The sequence below is a fragment of the Macaca mulatta genome, chromosome 11, assembly GCF_049350105.2.
Source record: "Macaca mulatta isolate MMU2019108-1 chromosome 11, T2T-MMU8v2.0, whole genome shotgun sequence".
In the NCBI taxonomy this organism is placed as follows: domain Eukaryota; kingdom Metazoa; phylum Chordata; class Mammalia; order Primates; family Cercopithecidae; genus Macaca; species Macaca mulatta.
In genome coordinates this window covers 116,468,664-116,494,455 of record NC_133416.1, presented here as the reverse complement: position 1 = coordinate 116,494,455, position 25,792 = coordinate 116,468,664, and the positions used below count along the sequence as shown (strand labels likewise).

The 25,792-nt window shown below is 43.4% G+C and overlaps 1 protein-coding gene across 4 annotated transcripts in view; it reads right to left on the bottom strand.

Moving 5' to 3' along the window:
* MYO1H (myosin IH) overlaps positions 1-23,749 on the bottom strand; it is a 137,875-nt gene extending 114,126 nt beyond the window's left edge. For 2 of the 4 annotated variants that reach the window (XM_077954912.1, XM_077954910.1), the window contains exons 1-2: positions 23,573-23,609; positions 22,000-22,142 (exon numbers count right to left, since the gene is read on the bottom strand). The gene's annotated coding sequence lies outside the window, so the exon portion shown is untranslated. Of the gene's footprint in view, positions 1-21,999; positions 22,143-23,572 lie in introns of all 4 variants that reach the window. The other 2 variants (XM_077954911.1, XM_077954909.1) reach the window with 1 other exon arrangement.
* Between the last annotated feature and the right edge of the window lie 2,043 nt (positions 23,750-25,792).

The window sequence follows — 25,792 nt, the reverse complement described above, 5'->3', positions numbered from 1 at the left end:
TACTAAAAATACAAAAAAATTAGCCAGGCGTGGTGGCGGGCGCCTGTCATGGTGGCGGGCACCTGTCGTCCCAGCTACTTGGGAGGCTGAGGCAGGAGAATGGCGTGAACCTGGGAGGCAGAGCTTGCAGTGAGCCGAGATCATGCCACTGCACTCCAGCCTGGGCGACAGAGCGAGACTCCTCTCAAAAAAAAAAAAAAAAAAAAAAAAAGTACCATTACTCAGAGCCTTCTATCACCTATGACAATGGTGACAATTGGTTCAGGAATGGGCATGTGACCCAGGCTTGGCCAATCAGAGTTATGCACCATATCTGACCATAGTAATTGATGGGGGAATGGGCATGTGACCCAGGCCTGGCCAATCAGAGTTCTGCATCACCTCTTAACCAGAGTGGATTGTTCAGGAATTAACTAATTAACTAGTGCCCCAAGGCACTCTGACGACAGTTCATTTTGGATTTTTTATTTTAATTTCTGGGAGACAAAAGTCCTTATTTTTTCTACTGAAATTGCTAAACTGTTGGTAGTTAGCCTGTAGTATATGGAGACCATCTTAAGGAGACAATCTGCCTGAGAATAACCACCAGAGGAAGAATAGAGGTGAGAGAGAGCTCAGGACCAAGTGTTGATGTCAGTATTGAACCCCGTGATCCAGCCAAGTTTTCAGAAGTGCAGTCTAATACTCTAATACTTAAGCCAGTTTGAGTTGAACTTTTTTCGTTTTCTTCTCTCTCTCCCCTAACATTCTAAATGAATACAAATATGATTCCAGAAGATGTGGTGGTAACAGGGGCTAGAAGGCAACGAAGTTGTCAAGGTGGACTGAAAAGTAAGGAAGAAGGAATGGGCTAAATAGGGAAAGGTCTATGACTGGAGGAGAGTCTTAGGGCTTGGGAAGAACAAGGAGAAGTAGAAGTAAGAGACATGACAGACAACATCAAGGGACAGCAAAGTGGATTCATATAAGAGGGAACATTGACTGCTGTGTCACTTGAAGCTTTGAAAAATTAAGAGGATTGGGATTGCTTGAGCCCAGGGGTTTGAGGATGTAGTGAGCCATGATTGTGCCACTGCACTCCAGCATGGGCAACAGAGCAAGACTCTGTCTCAAAAAGAAAAAAAAAAAAGAAAGAAAGAAAGAAAGAAAAAATGGAGGATTGAAGATTAAAGAATGATGTGCTTAGAAAATCTAATGCAAATCATGCAAAAGTCCCTAGAATTAATGAGAAAGCTCAGCAAAGTAGCTGAATATAAGACAAACACATTTTTTAAATTGTCTATTGATTTATTAACAGAAAATGGGAAGAAAATGTCACCTACATAGCCAATAAAATATCTAACACTAACATTGGAAAGAAATGCATAGGAGCCTTATAAAGAAAATTATAAAACTTTACTAAGAGAAATAAAAGATGGCTTCAGCATTCCTGGTGAAGAGACTGAATATTATTAAAAATGTCAATCATCCCCCAACTAATTTTACATAGACTTAATGCAATTCCAATTCACAGGTCAATGCATTTTTGAAAACTGGCAAAATATCAGGTTTTTAAAAAAAGAATAAACAGATTGTAATAGCTGAAAATAAAGAGTATGCTTGAGTGGGGATAGGGTTTGAACTGGTATCCCCACCCAAATTTCATGTTGAAATGTAATCCCCAATGCTGGAGGTGGGGCCTGGTGGGAGATGGTTGAATCATGGGAGCAATTTCTTACAGTTTAACAACATCCCCCTTGGTGCTGTCATCACGATAGTTCTCATGAGCTCTGGTTGTTTCAAAGTATATGGCACTCCCCCAACCTGCTTCCTGCTTTGGCCATGTGAAATGCTAGGTTCCCCTTTGCCTTCTGCCATGACTGTAAGTTCCCTGAGGCCTCCCCAGAAACATCAATATTCACAGTAGCATTATTCATAATAGCCCCAAATCAGAAACCACTCAGATTTTCATCAACTGACAAACAGATAAATAAAATGTGATATATTATTATAATGGACTATTATACAGCCATGAAAAGGAGTGAAGTATTGCTACATGCTACAACATGGATGAACCTTAAAGATACTATGCTAAACTAAAGAAGCCACTTATATGAAATTTCCAGAATAAGCAAATCCATAGAAACAAAAATCTATAGAGACAGAATAGATTACTGGTTGCCAGGGACTGTGGTGAAAAGGGAGAGACTGCTAATGGGTACAGGGTTTCCTTTGCGGGGAGCAGAAATGTTCTCGAATAGTGTGACAGTTCATAACTTTGTGAATATACTAAAACCTACTACCCTTTTACAACCTATTGTACATTTTAAAAGGCCAAATTTTATGGTATGTGAATTCTCTGTCAAAGCTTTTATTTTAAAAGCAGCAAAAATAACAAGCCAGGAAGAAAAAATTGATCACAGAACTAATAAGAATGCTAAACATAAGAAGAGGGAAAATATCTGTAAGTAAAACAAAGGCTTCGAGATACACAGCCAAGAAAAATACCCTGCTAAAAAGGAGAAGGAAGCTTGAGCTGGTGAGAAGTGTAATAGCTTCAGCAGGCAATTTCAATGGATTTGGTCCTGGCTTTCCTAGATGCTTAACCTCTTTGAGCCTTATTTTCTCATCTACGACAATGTGGACAATAATATCTATTTCCTTGCTGGGCATGGTGCCTCACACCTGTAATCCCAGCTATTTGAGAGGCTGAGGCAGGAGGACTGCTTGAGGCCAGGAGTTCAAGACCAGCCTGAGCAACATAGCAAGACACCTGTCAATCAACCAACAATAAATAAACATGTAAATAAGTAAACAAATAAGTAGGGCTGGGTGCAGTGGCTCATGCCTGTAATCCCAGCCAGTTTGGGAGACTGGGGCAGGGAGATCACCTGAGGTCAGGAGTTTGAGACCAGCCTGGCCAACATGGTGAAACCCCATCTCTACTAAAAAAATACAAAAATTAGCTGGGCATGGTAGTGCATGCCTGTAATCCCAGCTACTCAGGAGGCTGAGGCAGAAGAATTGCTTGAACCCAGGAGGTGGAGGTTGCAGTGAGCCGAGATCACATCATTGCACTCCGGCCTAGGTGACAGAGTAAGATTCTGTCTCAAAAGAAAAGTAAACAAATAAGTAAATAATGAGTACATAAACAAGTAAATAAGCAAATAAGTAAATATAAAAGTAATAAATAAAATTTAAAATAAATAAATAAACTCAGAACAAATAAAATGAATCAGTGAAATTTCCCCAGGTTGGTAGGAGGGTTCATGAGGGTGACTTCCACAGGTGCCCCTTAACAATGGGGTTACATCCCGATAAACCCATTGTAACCTGAAAACATTCTAAGTCCAAAGTGCACTTTCCACTTGATATTTTCAATTTATGATGGATTTATCCAGATGTAGCCACATCATGAGTAGAGGAGCATGCTTGGGTGTGTATTGCTTTCGCATCATTGTAAAGTCAGAAGATCCTAAGCTGAAGCATTGCAAGTCAGGAACCATCTGTCTCCAGGCCCTGGCACACACTTAGGACCTCTCCTCATGCTGCCCACAGTCACGTGTTCCTGTATGCTTCTGGTTGCAGTCTCAGTGCACCTCTTAGAGACAAATAAGGCAGCAGGGACTAGACTGAAAAGGCAAAGGTGCAGAGAGAAAGAACCTTGGAGGAGATTGGTGCCTACGGAGGAGGAGAGAAAACCAGAAATGAAAAAGCAAGCAAGAGAAGGCAATGGATGATCCATGCATCCATGAGTTCTCAGAGAGGACACGATGCAACATAAGGTCCCTAAGGCCTCTAGGTAACATCTGAACTTTTTTTTTTTTTTTTTTTTTTGAGACTGAGTTTCACTCTTGTCTCCAAGGCTAGAGTGCAATGGTGCGATCTCAGCTCACTGCAACCTCCATCTCCCAGGTTCAAGCGATTCTCCTGCCTCAGCTTCCCAAGTAGCTGGGATTACAGGCACCTGCCACCACACCCGGCTAATTTTTGTATTTTTAGTAGAAATGGGGTTTCACCATGTTGGCCAGGCTGGTCTCAACTCCTGACCTCAGGTGATCCACCCACCGCTGCCTCCCAAAGTGCTGGGATTACAGGCGTGAGCCACAGCACCCGGCCTTTTTATTTGTTTTTTAAATTAACAAGTACAAAGAAAATCTTCATAGAATTGTGGTCATAATACAAATTATGGCAACCTGCATATAAAACCTGGCACCAAATTTGGGCTTTGGGGAACATTTGTGTAGAAAGATGTGCATTAAGATCTGCACCAGTCTGGGCACGGTAGCTCACGCCTGTAATCCTAGCACCTTGGGAAGAAAGGCAGGAGGATTGCTTAAGCCCCAGACTTTTAGACCAGTTTGGACAACATAGTGAGACCCCCATCTCTACAATAAAAATTTTAAATTATTAGCCAGATGTGGTGGCATGTGCCTGTAGTCTCAGCTACTCAGGAAGCTGAGGCAAGAGGATCACTTGAGCCCAGGAGTTTGAGGCTGCAGTGTGCTAGGATTGCAGTATTACACTCCAGTGTGGGCAACAGAGTGAGACCCTGGTCTGTAAGAAAATAAAAATAAAAATGAAAATCTGCACCAGGGCACAGTGCAGTTGCAGATGGATGACCTTGACAGGAATGGCCACAAGGGCACTTCATCTGAGGCCACAAGGAGCTCTTGGTCTCCAGCCTCAGGCCTAAGCCCTACATGAGGACGTCTGCTCCGAGGAAGGGCCAGAAGAGCTTGTGTCTGAAGGCAGGACCCCTTCATCCAAAATGCCTCAAGCCTGGGATGAAACAAAACTGGTCCTGGGGAAAAGGGCAGGAGAGAAGGGCTCTTCTTCCCATCTCCTGTTTCTGGGCTCTGACCACTATTGGAGGATTCTAGCTGTCTGGTAGACATATCACCGTAGAACTTTTTGATTTCCAAATACTAGACTGTTTTCCAAGTAAGCCGACCAATTCTAACTTAAACTTGGGAGTTGGACTGAGGTTCATGAAAATCCTACTGCTCTCTGGTAAATAGCAAATCCCAATACAGCACTTGCTCTCTGCCAGACACTGTCCAGAGTATTTTATACATTTTAAATCATTTGCTCCTTACAACACCCCATAAGATAGATCCGGTTATAATGTTATTCTTGTGCTCAAATTAAGGAAATGAAAGCACAGAGGAGTTAAATAACTTACCCAAAGGCACACATCACCAAAATCTGATCTTTGACTGGAGACAAAAAGAGATTTCAAGAGGATCTCAAACACGAGAGGGTTAGGCTGTATATACACTGCAGAATTGCACTAAATGCAAAAGCATTAGGAACAAATTAGACAAAAGCAGCTTATCTCCAACTGTTATGCAGGAGCTACATTTTCAAGCTGTTTGCAGGAGGGAGAGTAATTGCACAGGAGAACCGCAGGGATGGACCACTGCCCCATCCATCTTTTCACATTCCCTGGAATGACTGCCCCAGCCTTTTTCTCTTTCCTGAAAGGTCTAAAAAGTGTCGCCGAGGAAGCAAAGAGAGTGAAAGCTGCCGCTCCCGAAGTCCTCCTTCCAGGGTGGTCTTCTTTTCTTACAAGAAGCTCTTGGCTCCGAGGAGGGCCCAGACTTTGTGTCTGAATGTTTGGCAAAATGTCTCAGGCTCTCAGCACCCCACCCCCGCCCCACTGCACCCCAGTCTGCTCCTACTCTCTCAAGGGATACGGCCCATGCCAAATCTCAGAACTTCTACCTCTAGTGGAAGCAAGTCCTCAAAAGGCCTTGGAAAGCATTCAAGCTTGTTAAAGGAAGGTCAGTGTCTACGTGGTGGGATGAAGAGCATGCTAAAAATTCAAGAGAGAATGTGTTGCTACCTTGGATTGTTAAAATATTAGGAGAGCTGGGACAACGAAAAACTCTAATCAAGAGTGAAGACAGACTCCGCTATGGATTTTCTAAGATGAGTTTCCTACTCCTGGTGCTGACCGATTTTAGCAACATCAGGATAACAATGAAAAATCAGGAAAACATATATATTTGTGAAGGATTGCCTGTTTTATAGTAAATTAGAAAGATTAGCAAAAATGAGTGTCTTTAAGCAAGGGAAATTTATCCGTGGAGTAATGCCATGCCCAAAGCAGTATGTAAATGATACTTAAGTGAGCAACCTGTCAAATTGCTGCATATTATCATATTCATTAATTTTGAAAGAAAAATCTACACGACCACCGCCCAGATGCTAAAAACCCCTCCGACATAAACACGGACGGTTCCCGTTCAAAATTATTTTTAGTCTGATAGCCCAAGACTATGACTGTAAAGTTAGCTGGGGGAAAAAGGGGGCAGAAAAATAGTGTGATTTCCTGGAAATCCCACAATGCAATTTCACTTTGAACTTGCAAGCAAATATCCAGGCATGATCTGCATGAAACTGGGTGGTGTTTCGTTCTAGAACTATGGGTCCCAATTAAAAATAATGAGGCCTGTCTCCAGCCGCCAGACCCAATTAGAGATAATGAGGACTGATGGCTCCTGAAATAGATTTCATTTTTCTCTGATATACGAATTGGGACAGGGGTCTTAGTAGGGGTCACTGGAATAGACCTGGTAACAAAGCATGGGTCACTCAAGCTTACGAAGCCCTTACGAATCCAGTTATTAAATGAGGAAGTGGGAAGTTCCTTAGCCTCTAAAGCACAGGAGTAACCTTGCGAGACATGTGCCCATCAGGCACATTCGGATAGACATCGTTAGCCAAATGGTATGTCTGTTGCTATTAAAAATTTTATAATAACAACAGTACCATTTAAGTAATTGCTTAAAAAATACTGAAAAGTATAGCCAGCTTCATGTGTGTATGTATACACGTATGTGTGTGTGCATGTTTTCATGCACGTATCTACACACACGCATTTCATTTGGAATAGTTTTAGACTTACAGAGAGTTTACAAACACAGTGCAGGCGGTTCCACATACCCTCTCTGTTTCCCCTAATGTTAGCATCTCACTTAACCCAGTACACTGGGAACAACTAAGAAATGAAATTAACATTACCATTTACTAGACTCCCGATTTGATTCAGATTTCACCAGTTTTGCCACAAATGTTTGTTTTCTGTCCCAGGCCCCCAATCCGGGGCACCACTGTGCTGTCCGAAACTATCTTGCCATTCACTTGTTTACTTACTCCTCATCTGCCTCCTCCCCCATAAATTCCTCGAAAGCAGAGACTACGGCTGTCCTGTCCACAGCTGCACCCCCAGGGCTTAGCCTTGATCAGTACGTGGAATTCTAGGAACCAATGCATACTATCGTCCAAGTGTGTAGGAGGCTCTATTGTCAAGGCCTCGGCATAATCACTGGCATAATAATTGGCACATGATGTATGAGGTTGAATTGTTTTTAAGGAGCACAGCATCATGATAAGAACATGCACTAGCAAGTGGTTAATTATTATTAATTGAATGAGTGAAAGGAAAAGCCATTATTCAGGGAAGGCAGGAACCAAAAGATCTACAGGCAGCTCCTGGTTTACGAGCTATTTCAACCACCTGCATTTAAGCCTTCTTTGAATCATTTTTTAGCATACGAAGTAACAAAAGGCTAGCTCACAATCCCTGAGTAGTCAAAAATTCATCTCAGCACCCATTGAGATGACTGGTTAATCTGTTCTTTCCAGAGCCTCCCTTGGAAAGATTCTCTCCCTCTCTGTTCGCCTTCCTAAGCCCAAGAGAGAGAAAGCAATCCTACCTAAGGCAAGGTTCAGCAGAATTTTTCTGGGAAGAGTTAGATGGGAAATATTTTAGGCTTTCCAGGTCATAAAGGGCTCTGTTACAACTACTCAACTCTGCTCTTGTGGCTGAAAAGCAGCCATGGACAATATTATACACTAATGAACATGGCTGTACAATAAAACTTTATTTATAAAAACAAGCAGTGGGCCACAGGCTGTTTTTCAATCTAGGGCATACTCACCCATATAAACTACACAGATATATACAATAAACACGTGGAACAGAAGATCAGGTACAAAACTGAAAATACCGTCCAATTAAGAGAGTTTTTGCATATAAAGAAAGGAGGTTCCTAAAAACATAGACAGATTTGCAAAAAAAAAAAAAAAGAAAAGAAAAGTGATTTTATTTTACTGAGAGTTGATGTACTATAACTGTTAGGAACAAAAGTCTCATCACTTTACACAGTTACCACTTTTCATGTGTGGTGAGAACATTGAAGATCTACTCTCTCTGCGAATTTCAAGAATGTGTTAATTAGCTTGATCATGCTAATCATTCCACAAAATATTTGTATATCAAAACATCACATTGTACACCTTAAATACATACAATTTTATGTGTCAATAACACCTCAAATACAGCTGGAAAAAAGAAAATACTTGTGATACAATATTTAGCGAAAATACAGGTAAAAAGATATGTCTCTGCAAAACAGAGGAAACACATTAGAAGAAAATCCCTTTTTAGAGATGTTATTTTTATAATTTCACTGTTGTTTTGGGTTTATTAAAAAGCATGAAATGCAGAAGGGGAAAGGAACAAAAAGTTCAGAGCCAGCATTATCACAGCCTAGTTCTGTGATCTATTCTGTAACTTCACAGGGTGTCAGCTGTCTCATCAGTTTACAAGGGACACTAAAGCCAGGTATAGCAGCTCACACCAGTAATGCCAGCACTTTGGGAGGCTGAGGTGGGAGGACTGCTTGAGCCCAGGAGTTCAAGACCAGCTTGAGTAACATAAGCAAGACCCCATCTCTTAAAAAATAAGATAAAATAAACTGACAGCATCTCCCTCATAGGCTTGTTGTAAGGATTAATAATTAATGCAAGTTGCTTGCACAAAATCGTGAATGCACCAAATGCCACTGAATTGTTCACTTTGTAATACCTAATTTTACAGTAATGAGAATTTCACCCCAATTTTAAAAAGCTAAGGTAAATCACATATGCATAACACACACACACACATATCATGTATATGTGGTTAATTATTATTAGTTGATTTTGATATCTATGTTATGATCCCCAATGATTATTCTCAGAATTTTACTCAGAGACCAAAACATCTTGACAATAGTGAAGCACCTGCGATGGGACTTTTTAGCTATCACCATCCTTCTTCTGAGCTTTAAATAATTCTAAGTGGTATATCAAACACAACCTAAAATACTTTTGGGAGTCTAAAAAGAGTTGATATATAGAAAGCATTTAGGACAGGACCCAGCACTGAGCAAACAGTCAATAATTGCTAGTTATTATTATGGCTATTGTTAAGTTACGAGTGACCAGAATATTTTTAAGTTGAATTGAATTCTAGAAGAAAGCACTTTAGAGACACCATATCAGGCAGAAGAGGCACTTTTTCTTTTCTTTTTTTCTTTGAGACAGTTTTCTCTTTCAGGCTGGAGTGCAGTGGCATGATCTCTGCTCACTGCAACCTCTGCCTCCTGGGTTCAGGTGATTCTCCTGCTTCCAGTCTTCTGAGTAGCTGGGATTACAGGCACCTGCCACCACGCCTGGCTAATTTTTGTATTTTTAGTAGAGACAGGGTTTTGCCATGTTAGCCAGGTTGATCTCAAACTCCTGACCTCAGGTGATCTACTCTCAGCCTCCCAAAGTGCAGTTATTACAGGTGTGAGCCGCCGCGCCCAGCCAGCACTTTTTCTTCCTTTTAAAAATAACTACAGAAAGCCAGGCACAGTGGCTCACACCTGTAATCCCAGCACTTTGGGAGGCCAAGGTGGGTGGATCACAAGGTCAGGAGTTCAAGACCAGCCTGGCCAAGATGGTGAAACCTGTTTCTACTAAAAATACAAAAAAATTAGCCAGGAATATTTTTGGCATAATTAGCCAGAGATTATGGTGGCAGGTGACCATAATCTCAGTTATTTAGGAGGCTGAGGCAGAGAATTGCTTGAACCGGGAGGCAGAGGTTGCAGTGAGCTGAGATCGAGCCACTGTATCCCAGCCTGGGTGACAGAAGGAGACTCTGTCTCAAAAAAAAAAAAAAAAAAAAAAAAAATTAAATAACTACAGAACCTGGGGCACATTCTACTGTAGCATAAAGAAAGAGTTCCCTCCTCATCCTTGCTCCCTGAGCAAGATTTTAAACTCTAATGTAATAACAGTGTTAATATCTAAGAGATGGATTGAAGAGGTGTATTTTGTCAAAGGTATCTTAATCATAGAGTGGGGGGAAAGTTTATAAGTTTGGCAGAATAGATTTTCCAAAGATGGTCACAATAGTGCCTCCCATCCCACTTGCTCTTCTAAACCTTGTCCATTCCCCCATCAAAAGATAGAGTCTAGGCTGGGTATGGTGGCACATGCCTGTAATCCCAGCACTTTGGGAGGCCAGGGTGGGTGGATTGCTTGATTCCAGGGGTTTGAGACCAGCCTGGGCAAAATGGAGAAACCCCATGTCTACTAAAAATACAAAAATTAGCCGGGCATGGTGGCACGCCTGTAATCCCAGCTACTCAGGAGGCTGAGGCAGGAGAATCACTTGAACCCAGGAGGCGGAGGTTGCAGTGAGCCAAGAATGCACCACTGCACTTCAGACTGAATGACAGAGTGAGATGCTGTCTCAAAAAAAAAAAAAAAAAAAAAAAAAAAAAAAAAGTAGAGTCTAATTCCCTCCCTTGAATCTAGGTGGCTTGTTACTCACTTGTAACCAATAGAAGGTGGGGTAGCATGGACAAAGAGTTCCTTCCTTATCCCCCATGTGGAGGAATGATGTGTTCCAAGACCCACTAGCCTGGGAATGGGAGAAGAGAGACCAAGAAGGGGTGACAGACAGCATGGAAGTAGGGAGAGGGGATGCAGCAGGAAATGATATAGCCACTGGACAGTGATGGAATCATTCACCTGGTGGATGAGGAGGATGCCTGGACAGGCACAGACAGGCCACCAGGTTGTGCCCGAGAAGACTGATTCGCCTCTTCAGGTAAGCACTGCTGCATGCTGACAGGGCCTCAGATAGCAGCCTCCTTGGACCACAGAAAATACTTTCTAGACAGGGCTTTTACTCAATACCGAAGGACTGCTATCAGGGATGGTCTTGTGTAAGCCTTAAAGAAATGAGAACTGACTGGGTGCAGTGGCTCACGCCTGTAATCCAGCACTTTGGGAGGCCGAGGCGGGTGGATCATAAGGTCAGGAGATCGAGACCATCCTGGCTAACAAGGTGAAACCCTGTCTCTACTAAAAACACAAAAATTAGCCAGGTGTGGTGGTGGGCACCCGTAGTCCCAGCTACTCAGGAAGCTGAGGCAGGAGAATGGCGTGAACCTAGGAGGCGGAGCTTGCAGTGAGCCAAGATCGCGCCATTGCACGTCAGCCTGGGCGACAGAGCGAGACTCCCATTGTGTAGGTTGCCTGTTCACTCTGATGCTAGCTTTTTTTTTTTTTTTTTTTTGCTGTGCAAAAGCTCTTTAATTAGATCCCATTTGTCCATTTTGGCTTTTGTTGAAATTGTTTTTGGTGTTTTAGTCATGAAGTCTTTGCCCCTGCCTATGTCCTGAATGGTATTGCCTAGGTTTTCTTTTAGGGTTTTTATGGTTTTGGGTTTTACACTTAAGCCTTTAATCATCTTGAGTTAATTTTTATATAAGATGTTTTTAGGAAGGGGTCCAGTTTCAGTTTTCTGCATATGGCTAGCCAGTTTTCCCAGCACCATTTATTAAATAGGGAATCCTTTCCCCATTGCTTGTTCTAGTTCAACCATTGTAGAAGACAGTGTGGCAATTCCTCAAGGATCTAGAACCAGAAATATCATTTGACCCAGCAAACCTATTACTGGGTATATACCCAAAGGTTTATAAATCATTCTACTGTAAAGACACATGCACACGTATGTTTATTGCAGCACTATTCACAATAGCAAAGACTTGGAACCAACCCAAATGCCCATCAATGATAGACTAAAGAAAATATGGCACATATACACCATGGAATACCATGCAGCCATAAAAAGACTGAGATCATGTCCTTTGCAGGGACACAGATGAAGCTGGAAGCCTTATCCTCAGCAAACTAACACAGGAACAGAAAACCAACCACCACTTGTTCTCACTCATAAGTGGGAGCTGAACATTGAAAACACATGGGCACAGGCAGGTGACCATCATACACCAGGGCCTGTCGGAGAGTGGGGAAAAGAGAGGGAGAGCATTAGGCCAAATACTGAATGCATGTAGGGCTTAAAACCTAGATGACAGGTTGATAGTGCAGCAAACCACTATGGCACATCTGTACCTATGTAACAAACCTGCACTTTCTGCAAACGTATCCTGGAACTTAAAAATAAATTATTTTTTTATTTTTATTTTTATTTTTTTGAGACGGAGTCTCACTCTGTCGCCCAGGCTGGAGTGCAGTGGCCAGATCTCAGCTCACTGCAAGCTCCGCCTCCCGGGTTCACGCCATTCTCCTGCCTCAGCCTCCCAAGTAGCTGGGACTACAGACGCCCGCCACCTCGCCTGGCTAGTTTTTTTTGTATTTTTTAGTAGAGACGGGGTTTCACCGTGTTAGCCAGGATGGTCTCGATCTCCTGACCTCGTGATCCCCCCGTCTCGGCCTCCCAAAGTGCTGGGATTACAGGCTTGAGCCACCGCGCCCGGCCAAAAATAAATTAAAAAAAAAAAAAGAAAAAAAAAAGAAATGGGATCGGAGGCTTTCTCAGATAAGGTGACAAATCTAGAAAGAAATCAGTGTTCACCCATTATCTTCACTCTTGGCTCCCTGAGCAGAATTTTAGACCCTAATATCAATTAGACAATTTTAATATCTAAGAGACGTGTTGAAGAGGTGTGGTGTTTTGTCAAAAGTATCTTAATCATGGCAGGGGCAGCTTATAAAATAAGTTTGGCAGATTAGATTTTCCAGAGATATTCACAACAGTATCTCCCATCCTACTTGTTCTATACCTTGCCACTCCCCTATCAAAAGGTAGAGTGTAAGTCTCTCCCTTGAATCTAGGTGGCTTGTGACTCACTTGTAACCAACAGAATGTGGCAGAAGGGACACTGTGTGGCTTCCGGAGCTAGATCAAAGACAGAGCTTCCATTGCAGGATCTGGCCCCTGAGGCCACCAAGCTGTAAGAAAGCCCAGCGCATGGACAGGACACCTGTAGGCATTCTGGTCAGGTGGCCTCATCCTCCAGTCCCCCGAGTCCAGGAGCCAGGCATGACCGTGAGTCTGTCTTAGGATGACTTGAGATCAACTATCAAGTCACTCCCACCCCAGCCTTGGGCTCTTCCCCGCTGAGGCCCCAGACATTGAGGACTAAAGACAAGCCAACTCTGTTGAACACTTTCTTTTTTTCTTTTTCTTGAGTCAGGGTCTCACTATGTTTCCCAGACTAATTTCAAACTCTTAGGCTCCAGGGATCCTCCCGCCTCAGCTTCCTAAAGTGTTGAGATTACAAACATTAGCCACCACACCTGACCAACCATTATATACTTTCTGAATTCCTTGCTCACCAAGTTGGTGAGAATAAAAGGGTGATTTTTATGCCACTAAGTTTGGGGTGGTTTATTACTCCCCAAGAGTAACTGAAGCAATAAGGAATAGACTTTCTTAACTGACCTCTATGAATCAAACCCTGACGCGTTACTGCTTTCCATACCCTGTTGGACACACTGATGCTACCAGGCATGCTGAACTGTCAAAAACAGTAGATCTTCTAGAACTTTCTTACCTTAGGTCTGGGGCCAGCAGCATCAGTACCCTCTGGGAGCGCTTAGAAATGAAAAACCCCAGATCCTCTCCCAGACTTAACTGAATCAGAATCTGCTTTTTAATAAGATCCCCAGGGGACCTAAGGACACTGGCAAGTTTGAGAAACAGGCTCCCTAGAACATCTGTGCATTTCTGTTCCCACCAACAAATACAGGCAGCTCATAAGAATTCAACTCAGCTGGTGGGAACAGAAATGCATGGATGTTCTGTTTTTGTGCTCATGACACTTGCTGTTTTAATTAAGTAATTCATTTCAACATCAGACAAACCAATGGAACCCAAGTGCATAGACATCTTTCAGTGTGTATTACAAAGACAGTCTGTGAGTTAATTTCCATTAAATTTGGTAAGGGGAGAAAACTGTAAAAGATCTAGGATAAAAACCTAGAAGGTATCCTATACTCAGATTGTTTTGCACGTGTTAAGTCCCGATTCCACAATAAAGAAACTGACCCTGGGAATTACAGACAATTCATTATGGGTATAGTTTTTTGTTGTCTTTTTTTGTTTTTTGAGACAGAGTCTCGCTCTGTCACCCAGGCTGCTGTGCAGTGGCACAATCTCAGTTTACCGCAACCTCCACCTCCTGGATTCAAGCGATTCTCCTGCCTCAGCCTCCCAGGTAGCCAGGACCACAAGCACACACCACCATGCCCAGTTAATTTTTGCATGTTTAGTAGAGATGGGGTTTCACCATGTTGGCCAGGATGGTCTAGATCTACTGACATCGTGATCTGCCCGCCTCGGCCTCCCAAAGGGCTAGGATTGCAGGGGTGACTTTTTTTTTTTTTTTTGGAGATGGAGTCTTGCTTTGTCACCTAGGCTGGAGTGCATTGGCACGATCTTGGCTCACTGCAACCTCCGCCTCCTGGGTTCAAGCGATTCTCCTGCCTCAGCCTCTCAAGTAGCTGGGATTACAGGCACCCACCACCATGCCCGGCTAATTTTTATATTTTTAGTAGAGACAGGTTTTCACCATGTTGGCCAGGATGGTCTGGATCTCTTGACCTCATGATGCGCCCGCTTCAGCCTCTCAAAGTGCTGGGATTACAGGCTTGAGCCACCACGCTCAGCCAAGGATCTTCTTTAACAAGTCCTACCCAATATTCTTCTATATTATATATTGTTTCGGACTGATATTAATCTTTGTCTTCTAACCCTTCTAGCATTTACCTTTGTATATGAAATGAGGCAATAACTTATTTTTCTTCACATACAAAAGCATTTTTTCTTTTTTTTTGAAACAGAGTCATGCTCTGTTGCCCAGGCTGGAGTGCAGTGGTGCAATCTCTGCTCACTGCAACCTCTGCCTCCCAGGTTCAAGCGATTCTCCTGGCTGAGCCTCCCAAATAGCTGAGATTACAGGCATATGCTACCACACCTGGCTTTTTTTTTTTTTTTTTTTTTTTGGTATTTTTAATAGAGATGGGGTTTCATCATGTTGGCCAGGGTAGTCTAGAACTCCTGTCCTCAAGTGATCCCCTCACCTTAGCCTCCCAGAGTGCTGGGATTACAGGCATAAGCCCTCATGTCTGGCCAGTTTTTCTTTTGAGACAGAGTCTTGCTCTGTCACCCAGTCTGGAGTGCAGTGGTACAATAACAGCTCCCTACAACCTCAAACTCCTGGGCTCAAGTGATCCTCCTACCTCTGCTTCCCAAGTAGCTGGGACTACAGGAACCTCCCACCATGCCCAACTATTTTTAATTTTTATTTTTTGTAGAAACAATCTCTCAGTTGCCCAGGCTGGTCTCAAACTCCTGGGCTCAAGCGATCTTCCCACCTCAGTCTCTTAAAGCATTGAGATTGCAGGCATAAACCACTATGCCTGGCCAATAAATTTTATTTTAAATTTACACAGCCCCCTGTGGGTTAACGCTACCATATTAGGCTATGAAAGTCTAGCCAATTTAGTAATTTAAAAAATCTGTTTTGTTTCCTCTCCAGTGTTCTAAGGCCAGTGGTTCTAAGCTGGGGGCAATTTTGCTCCTGAGCCCCACGGAACGTTTATCATTATCTGGAGATAGTTTTGCTCGTCATGATGTGGGCAACATCTAACATCTAGTGGCTAGAACCCAGGGAGTCACTAAACATCCCACAATGCTCAGAAAGTGCCCCCAAACAAAGAATGATCCAGCCCCAAATGTCTTTAACACCAAGACTGAGAACTCTTGCCATAGGCCTTTCTCATGGTAAGCAAAGGTTTTCCTAACTTGTATAATTGTTATATTCATTTCCTTGATTTAATTGTGGTAAAAAAAAAAAAACACCACCTAACAAAATTTACCAACTTACCCATTCTAAGTGTACAGTTCATTAGTGTTACATTCACCTTGTCACCAGATCTCCAGAAGTTTTTCATCTTGAAAATTGGAAACTCTATACCTGTTAAACAAGCACTCCCCTTTTTTCCTTTCCCCCAACCCCCCTGACAACTACCATTCTGTTTCTGAGTCTGACTACTCTGCATATCTAAGTAGAATAATGCAGTCTGTCTTTGTGACTAGTTTATTTCCCTTCGTGTAACATCTTCAAAGTTCATCCATGCTCTTGCGTGTGCCTGAATTTCCTTGTTAAGACTGAATAATATTCCATTGCATGGCAATGCCACGTTGTGTTTCTCCATTCATCTGTTGATGGGCAGTTGGGTTGTTGGGCTGCTTCCACTTTTGGTTATTGTGAATAATGCTGCTATGAACATGAATATGCAAATATCTCTTTGAGATCCTGCTTTCCATTGTTTTAGGTATACGCTTAGAACATGGATGTATCATTTTCTTGATGAAATATACTTCTTGGTTTTGAATGATTTTAGAATGACAGAAAAGTTACAAAGAAAATACAGAGAGTTCCCAAATGCCTCGCACCTGACTTCCCCTCCCCTCACTCCCGTCCATCATTTCACATGACTATGGTACATTTCTCACAAGTAAGACATCCACTTTGGCACATTCCTATCTAAACTCCAGACCTGATTTGGACTTTACCACCTTCCCCAGAAATGTTCTCTTCCTGCTGCAGGATCCAACCCAGGGCACCGCATTGCATTTCACTGTCATGCCCGCCCAGTCGCTTCTGCTCTGGGACAGTGTCTCCTGCTTTCCTTGTTTTTCATGACCTTGACAATTTTGGAGTGTGTTGGTCCGGTCTATTGTAGAATGTGCCTCAACTTGGGGTTGTCGATGTTTTTCCTCATGAGTTGACTGGGGTTATAGATTTTGGGGAAGAAAAGCATGGAGGTGAAGCACCTCTCTGCCTTCATCATTCACCGGGGAAGCATGAGAGCCACTGACACCGCTGCTGACCTTAACCTTTATCACCTGGTCAAGGTCATGTGTGCCAACCTGCTCCACTGCAAAGCTACTTTTTATTCCTCTCCATACTCTGTTCTTTGGAGGCCGGTCACCAAGACCAGCCAAACAGTGAAGGGAAGGAGTGAAGGGAAAATTAGCCTTCACTTCCTAGGGGAAGGAGCATCTACATTTATAAGGAATATTTATAAACTCTTTTATAAGAAATATTTGTTTTATAATAAATATAAACTTGTTCCAATGTAGCATAAGAAATATGGCTACATTGGGATTCTAAGAAATATTTGTTTCTTCTCCTCCATGTAAATATTTCTTTAAGCAGCATTTACTCACAGATACTTGTTTTAGACTTTGGGTTCTAACCTAAATTTGTTCAGCTTTGACCACTTCTTGCTTTTTTAAGCTATGTACCAACAACTATATGTTTTGTTCGATACTTTAATGTATGTTTTAAACCTGATAGAAACAGACTTTTTCCAGGGAATAAATCTTGCTGCACAATGTCATAAATGTCATTGATAACCGTGACAATAAAGGCTACCCTGGTCATTCTGAACAAGATGTTATCCGAACCTGGTGCCTGAAACACCCAGTGCCTGAGAGACACAGTTGAAATGAGGACCAGTTGCACATCACCTCTAGAATTACCCTGAGAAGCTTACAAGCATCCTCTCAAGACAGAGCTGTAAAACCCTTCTGGGAGGATAATTAATTGGTCCAATAGAGAGGACATTGTCATTAACACTCAGCTGGTCCAACGCTGTCCCAAATCCCTGGCTGGGTTCAGGGATAAGTCATAAAACCAGGGTGGAGGCCATATCCCTAAAAGGAAACGAAGCTCTGTCTTCAGCCAGACACAGACATTCAGGTGCAACATCGCCTGTACTTTTATTTTGCTGTGAGCCCTACATCAAAAAGGTGGGTGGAAAAAGAATATTTAGGATAAACAACAGCTCATTGGAATAAAGGGTTTCTTGAGAAACCCTGAAAAAGGCCAGGAGAAGTGTGTTTTTCTCTGAGAATGTATTCTCCTGATTGCAAAGCTATTTCTCATCTTTGCATCTGAAATCAAACAGAGATTAGGAGAACTTATTTGAACTTAAATTACTATCGAAATGGTTATTCTCTGATTTAAATTTTCAGTGAACAATTGGGTAATGAGACACCGTTTCTTTAAAACATTAAATTATTTAAATGGAAACAGACTTATTATTACTTGGTTATCTCAGTCTCCAGCACATACTGGCTGGCCACTACTGTAAAGTGATCGGCGTTCAAGATTGTGTGTATAAGCGTGCCATTTTCATTCTCAACATCAAGCATGTCATGGAGTTTACAGTGACTCAGGCAAGTGACAGTTTCAAAATCAGGAGAATTGTACTTCAGAGTCAGTCCTTTTCATCTCAAGGGCAGATTAATTTTTGAGGCAATCAACACATCCCAGCTCATGCAATGCATGGCAACTTCCTTCCTGATGATTAGTGAATCTGCAGGTATTGGTTTTGATAATGAACTATCAGCAGAGCACATCTACCAAACCCTCACTGCCTCCTCCACTGTGCAGTTGCTCTTTAAAGAAATTCGAATGGAATCTAAGCACTAAAGCTAAGCACACTGAAAGAACATTTCTATATACGCACTTGGTAGGTTTCAAAGCTCACAGAACAGACCACAGAATTTCACAAATGCAAGGTGATGAAACACACATTCTTAGGGACCTGAGGGTCCCAAACAAGTCAGGCGCTAGGACCTCCACCGTATTCTTCAGGCCCAAGTTGTGGAGGTCTTTTTGTCCGTTACACCCATGCATGTAATCAGCGATTGTTCCTATTGTAAATCCCAGATTCACCATCTGTATGCTCCAAAAGGCTGGGGGATTGTTAATACCCCGTCCCTATGGGATTAATCTGCAATTTCACACTAAATGATTTTTAAGTATAATTTGTTACAATGATACATTACCATTTCTAAAACAAACAGCCAGGATTGTTAGGAGGCAAGTATCTGGGGAGTGCTACACTGGAACAAGTTTATATGCCACGGTTTCACGTTCACCTCACTTCAGACACAAATGGGCAGAGATGGGAAAAGCCCCATCTAGAACCTTGGGAATGGGCTGTTGGTAAGTGAACATGCCGCTTTTTTGTTACTGGTGAGCATGATCTGAACACACAATAGTGATAAGACTGCAAGAAGGTTCTCTAAGCAGTTCTTTAAAACCACTCAGGGTTGCTGGGTGTTTGCAGGATAAAGCTGTTTGCAGTGAAAAGTACAAGTTTGGATTCTCTGTTGAGCAACGAACTATTTAAAAAGGCCCTTTTGTGGACAAAGGAAGAGCTCCCCCCCCCATGTAAATCAATCTGTGACATAAAAAAGAGGTGGCTTGAAGCATGCAGACAAGTTATGCATTTTCATGTAACACTCTTTTGTCTTAGTTTATTCCACGAAGATATTATTCCAATCAAAAGTTACCATGAATTTCAAAATGCATTACACAGAAGAATATACTTATTTGAAATTCAAGTCTAAACAAAGCAAGAGCGCCAAACACCCACCTCACAGCATCATCAGGAAGTCAGAATAAGATGTACAGAACTTAGCACACTGTTGAAAGGATAGCTTATTCTTTTTATTAGCTACTGACAATTTTTCTGAAATTGTGACAGCAACATGGACACAGAAAATATTTTATTTTTGTCTCCACTGTATTATAAGACCAAAGAAAGACATGTTCCAAGACAAATGGCAAAGGCCCAAGTCTTGGGATTGGGTGATAAGGACTGGTGGGGTCTGGGGCATACTGAAAACCCTGGGACCAGCCCTGTAACAGGAGACGAGCTGCACTTGGTCCTAGCTGATAGCTATCTTGAGGGATCGTGGGCCTAGTGTGGCCAACTTTCCGATTTTTAAAGAAAAAACCCAACGTGTAGAATTTTAAAATGCTGGCATCTAATTCAAATTTTTAAAAAGAAAACCTGTGAGCCAGACAAAGCCTGTCTGTGGCTGAATGTGGTCTGTAGTTCTCTGGCTCAGGATCCCTGATTTGAAAAAACAGAAAAACAAATACAAAGATAATAGAATATAGAATACAGTAATAGTCCCAGTCTAATAATGTAGACCCAGATTAGATATGGAATTATACATAACTGCACCCACAACATAGGTTCAAGGACTAGAGCAATAATCCTGCACGATATAAGAAAATAACACTAAAAGAGATATACAAAGTGGCCAAATTCAATCAGCTATAGAATTCAGAGGCAAGACAGCTTTTCCCTGATTGGTGATTGGTGAATGGAATTTCCTGATGGAAAATGAAGGCAAGGTCTTAGATTGGGTGAGGTGATGGATTCAGGACAGAAGACAAGGGCCCTGAGTATTTTTTATTTTATTTTTGAGACGGTCTTGATCGTAGCCCAGGCTGGAGTGCAGTGGCACGATCATGGCTCACTGCAGCCTCCGCCTCCTGGGCTCAAGCGATCCTCCTACCTCAGCCTCCTGAGTAGCTGGAACTACAGACGCACGCCACCACACCTGGCTAATTTTTGTATTTTTTGTAGAGATGAGGTTTTACCATGTGGCCCAAGCTGGTCTCGAATTCCTGGGCTCAAGTGATCTGCTGACCTCGCTTTCCCAAAGTGCTGGGATTACAGGTGTGAACCCAGCCAACTTGATTATTTTTTACTTTTTTGGGGGCCAATCTAGCTACAGAACAAGGAGAAGCGCCATCAGAAACACAGTCATCTGGAAACACAGCCTTTGCTTGTTGAGCACCTTCTAGCATCAGGTGCTGTCTTTAAGCCTCTCAGAGTCCTGAAAGATGAGTGCTGGTAATTCCTTTTTGAGAGATGGGGAAGTGAGAGTGCAGGGAATAACTTGTACAGAAACACTCAGCCAGGGGGGACTAAGGGAGGGACAGCTTTGAGACTTGAACCTGGTCTGCCTCACAGCGGAGCCATCATGAAGCCCTTTTCCTAGAGGGCTGTCACCCCATTGAGAGTCTGCCAGCAGCGGGGAATGGGTGGTTTTGAGCAAATATTCTAATTCATATGGAATCACTGCGTTAACATGACATGGATTATTCACTTGCCAACAATAAAACATGCTTAAGGTTAAGATGATGCCAATTTGTCATGTCTTTGATGATTCAGAAGGTATCTCAGAATTTTCCAGGGCCTAGTGAGTATCCATTAGCAGTATAACAATGTAGATAGATATTCAGTAATACCAGCCAAGAGACAGCCCAGATTTTTTTTAAAAGCTTAAAAAAAAAAGAAAAGAAAAAGAAAAAAGTTTAAAAAGGCTGGTCACGGTGGCTCACGTCTATAATCCCAGCACTTTGGGAGGTCAAGGCGAGCAGATCACTTGAGGTCAGGAGTTCTAGACCAGTCTGGGCAATATGGTGAAACCCCGTATCTACTAAAAATACAAAAATTAGCCAGGCATGGTGGTGCACGCTTGTAATCCCAGCTACTCAGGAGCCTAAGGCAGAAGAATCACTTGAACCGGGGAGGCAGAGATTGCATTGAGCCAAGATCCCACCACTGCACTCCTGCCTGGAGAAAGCGAAACTGTCTAAAAAAAGAAAAGAAAAAACACTCCAAAGAAAACACGTTTCATAAAGGAATGCCTGGACATAGTGACTAAAACAACCACAAAATTAAATGAGGTTATTATAAAAGGATGGAAAAGAATTTTTAAAAATGCTCTTGCAACTTGCCCAGTGCACATTTGTGGATCACAGTTCATAACGGGCTTGATTTTGTTAGCTGCTGTCCACTTTTCTGGGAAGTAGAAAAGAACAGTGATGGACCTAGATCTGAGGTGGCAGGATATCACAAAGATGCAAAGACATTAGAGTATTCCCTTCCTGGAAACATCCAAGGGTTTAGCATCCTCTTATTAAATAATACATATGACAACAATGATAAGCAGCTCTTCTGCAATCGCATTTCCAAAGAGAACGATCATACACATACCAGTTATGCTAACAGCAGCGGAGATCAATGACCAGTGTATTTTCATGGTCTCCTAAAGGGGAAAAAATAATCTGTGCTCCTATATTCTGAAGTTGTTTGTTGGACATTAAATGGTGGCTCCACAGTGCTACAGAACTGTACATCTAGGAAACCAGAATCTGAAATTACTGGCATGCACCTTGGAGAGGGGGCACTGGATAAACTCTGTGAGAACTTGTGAGTTTTCTTGTGTCTGTTTTTATAGGTTCTCACTCTGTTGCCCAGGCTGGAGTGCAGTAGTGCAATCTTAGCTCACTGCAGCCTCAACCTCCAGGGGCTCAAAACAATCCTCCCATCTCAGCCTCCCAAGTAGCTGGGACTACAAGCATGCACCACACCATACCATGCCTGGCTAATTTTTTTTTTTTTGTAGAGACAAAGTCTCACCATGTTGCCAGGCTGGTCTCGAACTCCTGAGCTCAAGCATCCACCTGCCTTGGCCTCCCAAAGTGCAGGGATTACAGCCCTGAGCCACCACACCCAGCCTCCATTGAGAACTTTCTTATAAGAAAATACCACTGAGCTTTTAGGAATTGACAAAGCAAGGGGAAAAAGTGCCTATAAATCTCCAGGGTACTTACTATGTGCCAGACACAGCCCAGGGTGCTGTGGCCCTGGAGGGTTCTAGTTTAATGGTTCATGAAAAAACAACAACAACAAAAAAAAGACCCTGGTATTTCTGCTTCATAGACATGCCCTGCAGTTCACCAGACCAAGCCAATGGTCAGGGTCAAAGAAAGAGACCTGATCATTACTACAAATCACATATTCCAGACCTCACTCCCTTTTCCTCCTCACCATTGGAAAACTAGACCAATAAGCAACGCAAAAGTCAAGGACTTGGGGAAAAAGGAGAAGAAATGGTCATGATCTGTTAATAAAACTGAACTAGGCCGGGGCGTGGTGGCTCATGCCTGTAATCCCAGCACTTTTGGATCATGAGGTCAGGAGATTGAGACCATTTTAGCTAACATGGTGAAACCCCGTCTCTACCAAAAAAAAAAAAATACAAAAATACAAAAATTTAGCCGGGCATTGTAGTGGGTGCCTGTAGTCCCAGCTACTCGGGAGGCTGAGGCAGGAGTATGGCATGAACCTGGGAGGTGGAGCTTGCAGTGAGCTGAGATCGCGCCACTGCACTCCAGCCTGGGCCACAGAGCCAGACTCCGATTAAAAAAATAATAATAACCCAAAAAACAAAAAAACAAAAAACTGAATTTCTTGATCAAATAAAACCTGCTTTCAGCTTGCCAAGTGACTTAATAATCTTAATCCTTCAGTATAAACACTGTTCCTACACATTACATGTGAGGAACTGGTGTTCCCAGTTATGACTGAGTTGGTTTATAAGCTTATCAGCATCATGAACAAATATTTCTTACATAGCCATGGGCACCTTAGCGTTGAACAGACCATGCAGATAACAGATCAGGCAGATAACTACACTGCTTAACTATCAAACCTAAGCAACCAAGACGCAGATTAGAGCATTTTCCACTGCATAGAACTGGAAAGGAAAGCCAAAGCCACATACCTATTGCTTTTTCTTTGTTCTGCAAGATTTCCTGTACAATCAGAGGTCTGGTAAATTCGGTTTATGTTGGGCCTCGTAGAAAACGTGCTATGAGGGAATCTGAAGAAATCAGGACCAATATAAGGCCCGGGATCCTCTCCCTACACCGGAGCAAAGGATAACGTGTAATGAAGCTATGGATGCAGGTGAATTTCACATTCTTTCATTTAAACAAGAAAAAAAAAAAGGTGGTTATTGGCTGCCTTTAGCTTGGTGAAAGCATCACCTAGTACAGGTGTCCTCATTTGCTTGACCATAAAATCACCTGAGGCACTTGTTAAAAAATAAAGATTCCTAAGCCTTGCATTTTATGGTTCCGACGTCACCCCAGGTGACCTACAATTGAAAAATGCCATGTATTTATAAAAGGGAAAAACAGATTGATGTAACAAAGTGAAAGCAGGGTTTTTGTTAAGTTTCCTGGATTTTGTAGCAGTAGGTGTTTTAGTGGCAATATTTTTACCAACCAGTCCTGAAGCAGTGAACTAAAAAATCTCAATTTTTTAATTAAATGACCTTCCCAAACACCCTCAACCTCCCGCCCCACTCCTTTGCTGGTGGGAGGGACTGTCTTTTAGTGAAGGATTCTTGCTTTTCTTTTCCATATTTCATGAGTCTACAGAACTCAGACTGGATGCCTTTTATTTTAAAAACTTGACTGAATCCATCAGCTTTCAGAAGAGACAATTTCTTTCCAAATCATTCTGAAGATACAAAATTATACCTAATGAAAAGGACTGTGACCTCAAAAGGAGGTTGTCAAGTCACCCACGTTTCCTTACAACTCCAAGAAGGATTAACAGAAATAAACCCAAATGCTTTGAATGCTTACAACTTGACTGGTGAATTAATTATGTGTCATTCAGGGTCATTCAAAGCAACATAAACGATGTAAACCACTTTCCTAGCCGGTCAAAACACACATTTTAAATACATGCTGGTCGGGGGAGATGAAAACTGAGAAAGTTTCATGACTGTGACCTCAACTAACATCTGTAAACTACATCTTTGTCCTCCCTAGAGAATGAAAGCTGATCTATTTACTCCTGGCAGAGAAGAAAGGAGGAAAGATGTCCAGGTGCTACCAGAAAACCATTTGTGAGGACATGGACCAGTGCCAAGGTCACAGCCCACCTGAATAGAACTTGAAATCCAGGCACACCCAGTACAGGGGAGCCCTGAGTTCTTCCTGAACTTAAACACCGGGTTTAAAAAAAAAAAAAGTTTCACAGTCACAGGTGCGGGGACACTGGTCCCCTACCCGCTGCGAAGTAGATAACGCGAGGACAGCCTCAAAACAACTCCAGACGCTTCGGGTGCCTGAGCCTCACTCGGTGGGGGCGGCGCAGACGTCCACGTGCAGTACGCGAGCCGGGGCGGTGCGGGAGCCCGCGCTCTGCCGGTGCGCCCCCGACCCACTCACTGCCGCTCGGGGCTTCGGGTTCCCCCCATGCAAAAGGGGGACCATGCTATGTCATCAAGGGCTGATGCGAAGAAAAACCCAGAAGGAGGCATCAATAAGTAACGAAAGAAAAGGGGTGGCCGTGCCTAATATCGTCGCTGCCGTGGCAATTACTGCAACGGAGTCTCGAGAGTTAGGGCGTCAGAAACGCAAACTTTCCAGGGGACGAAACTCATCCAAGCCTCCAAAGGGGGCCGTGGAGACCTCTGCCCGCGCTGGGCCCCGCCGCCGTCCGCGGTCCGCGCCACCTTTCCCGCGGCGGGCTCCAGGCGGGGCGGGGCAGCGGCGGCGCGGGCCGGGCGGCGGGGAAGGGCGGGAGCGCGGTTGCACCCGCGGGCCACTGCCCCCAACGGCTGCGCTGGGCTCGCGGCGCCGTACCCCGAGCGCCGCAGCCTCCGCCACCACTGCTACAGCCGTCGTCGCGGCTCCCTGGGCGGCCGAGCCCCGCTGCGCTCGCTCCGGGCGGGCTCACCCTCCCCGCGGGACAGGGGGGCGCAGCGCGCAGTCCCGGGGCGCCCTCCTCGCCTCGCCGCCGCGCTCGGCCCGGGTCCCCCCTCGCGGCCCCAGCAGGTGGAGGCGCCCCGCGCCCCCCTACCCGCTCCGCAGCCCCCTCCCGCCGCACGCCAGCCAGCGCGGGCGCAACTTTCTTAAAGGGACAGGTGGCCCGAATCCGCGTCCACCTGGGGCCCCGTCTCTGCCTCCTGGCCCGTCACCCACTT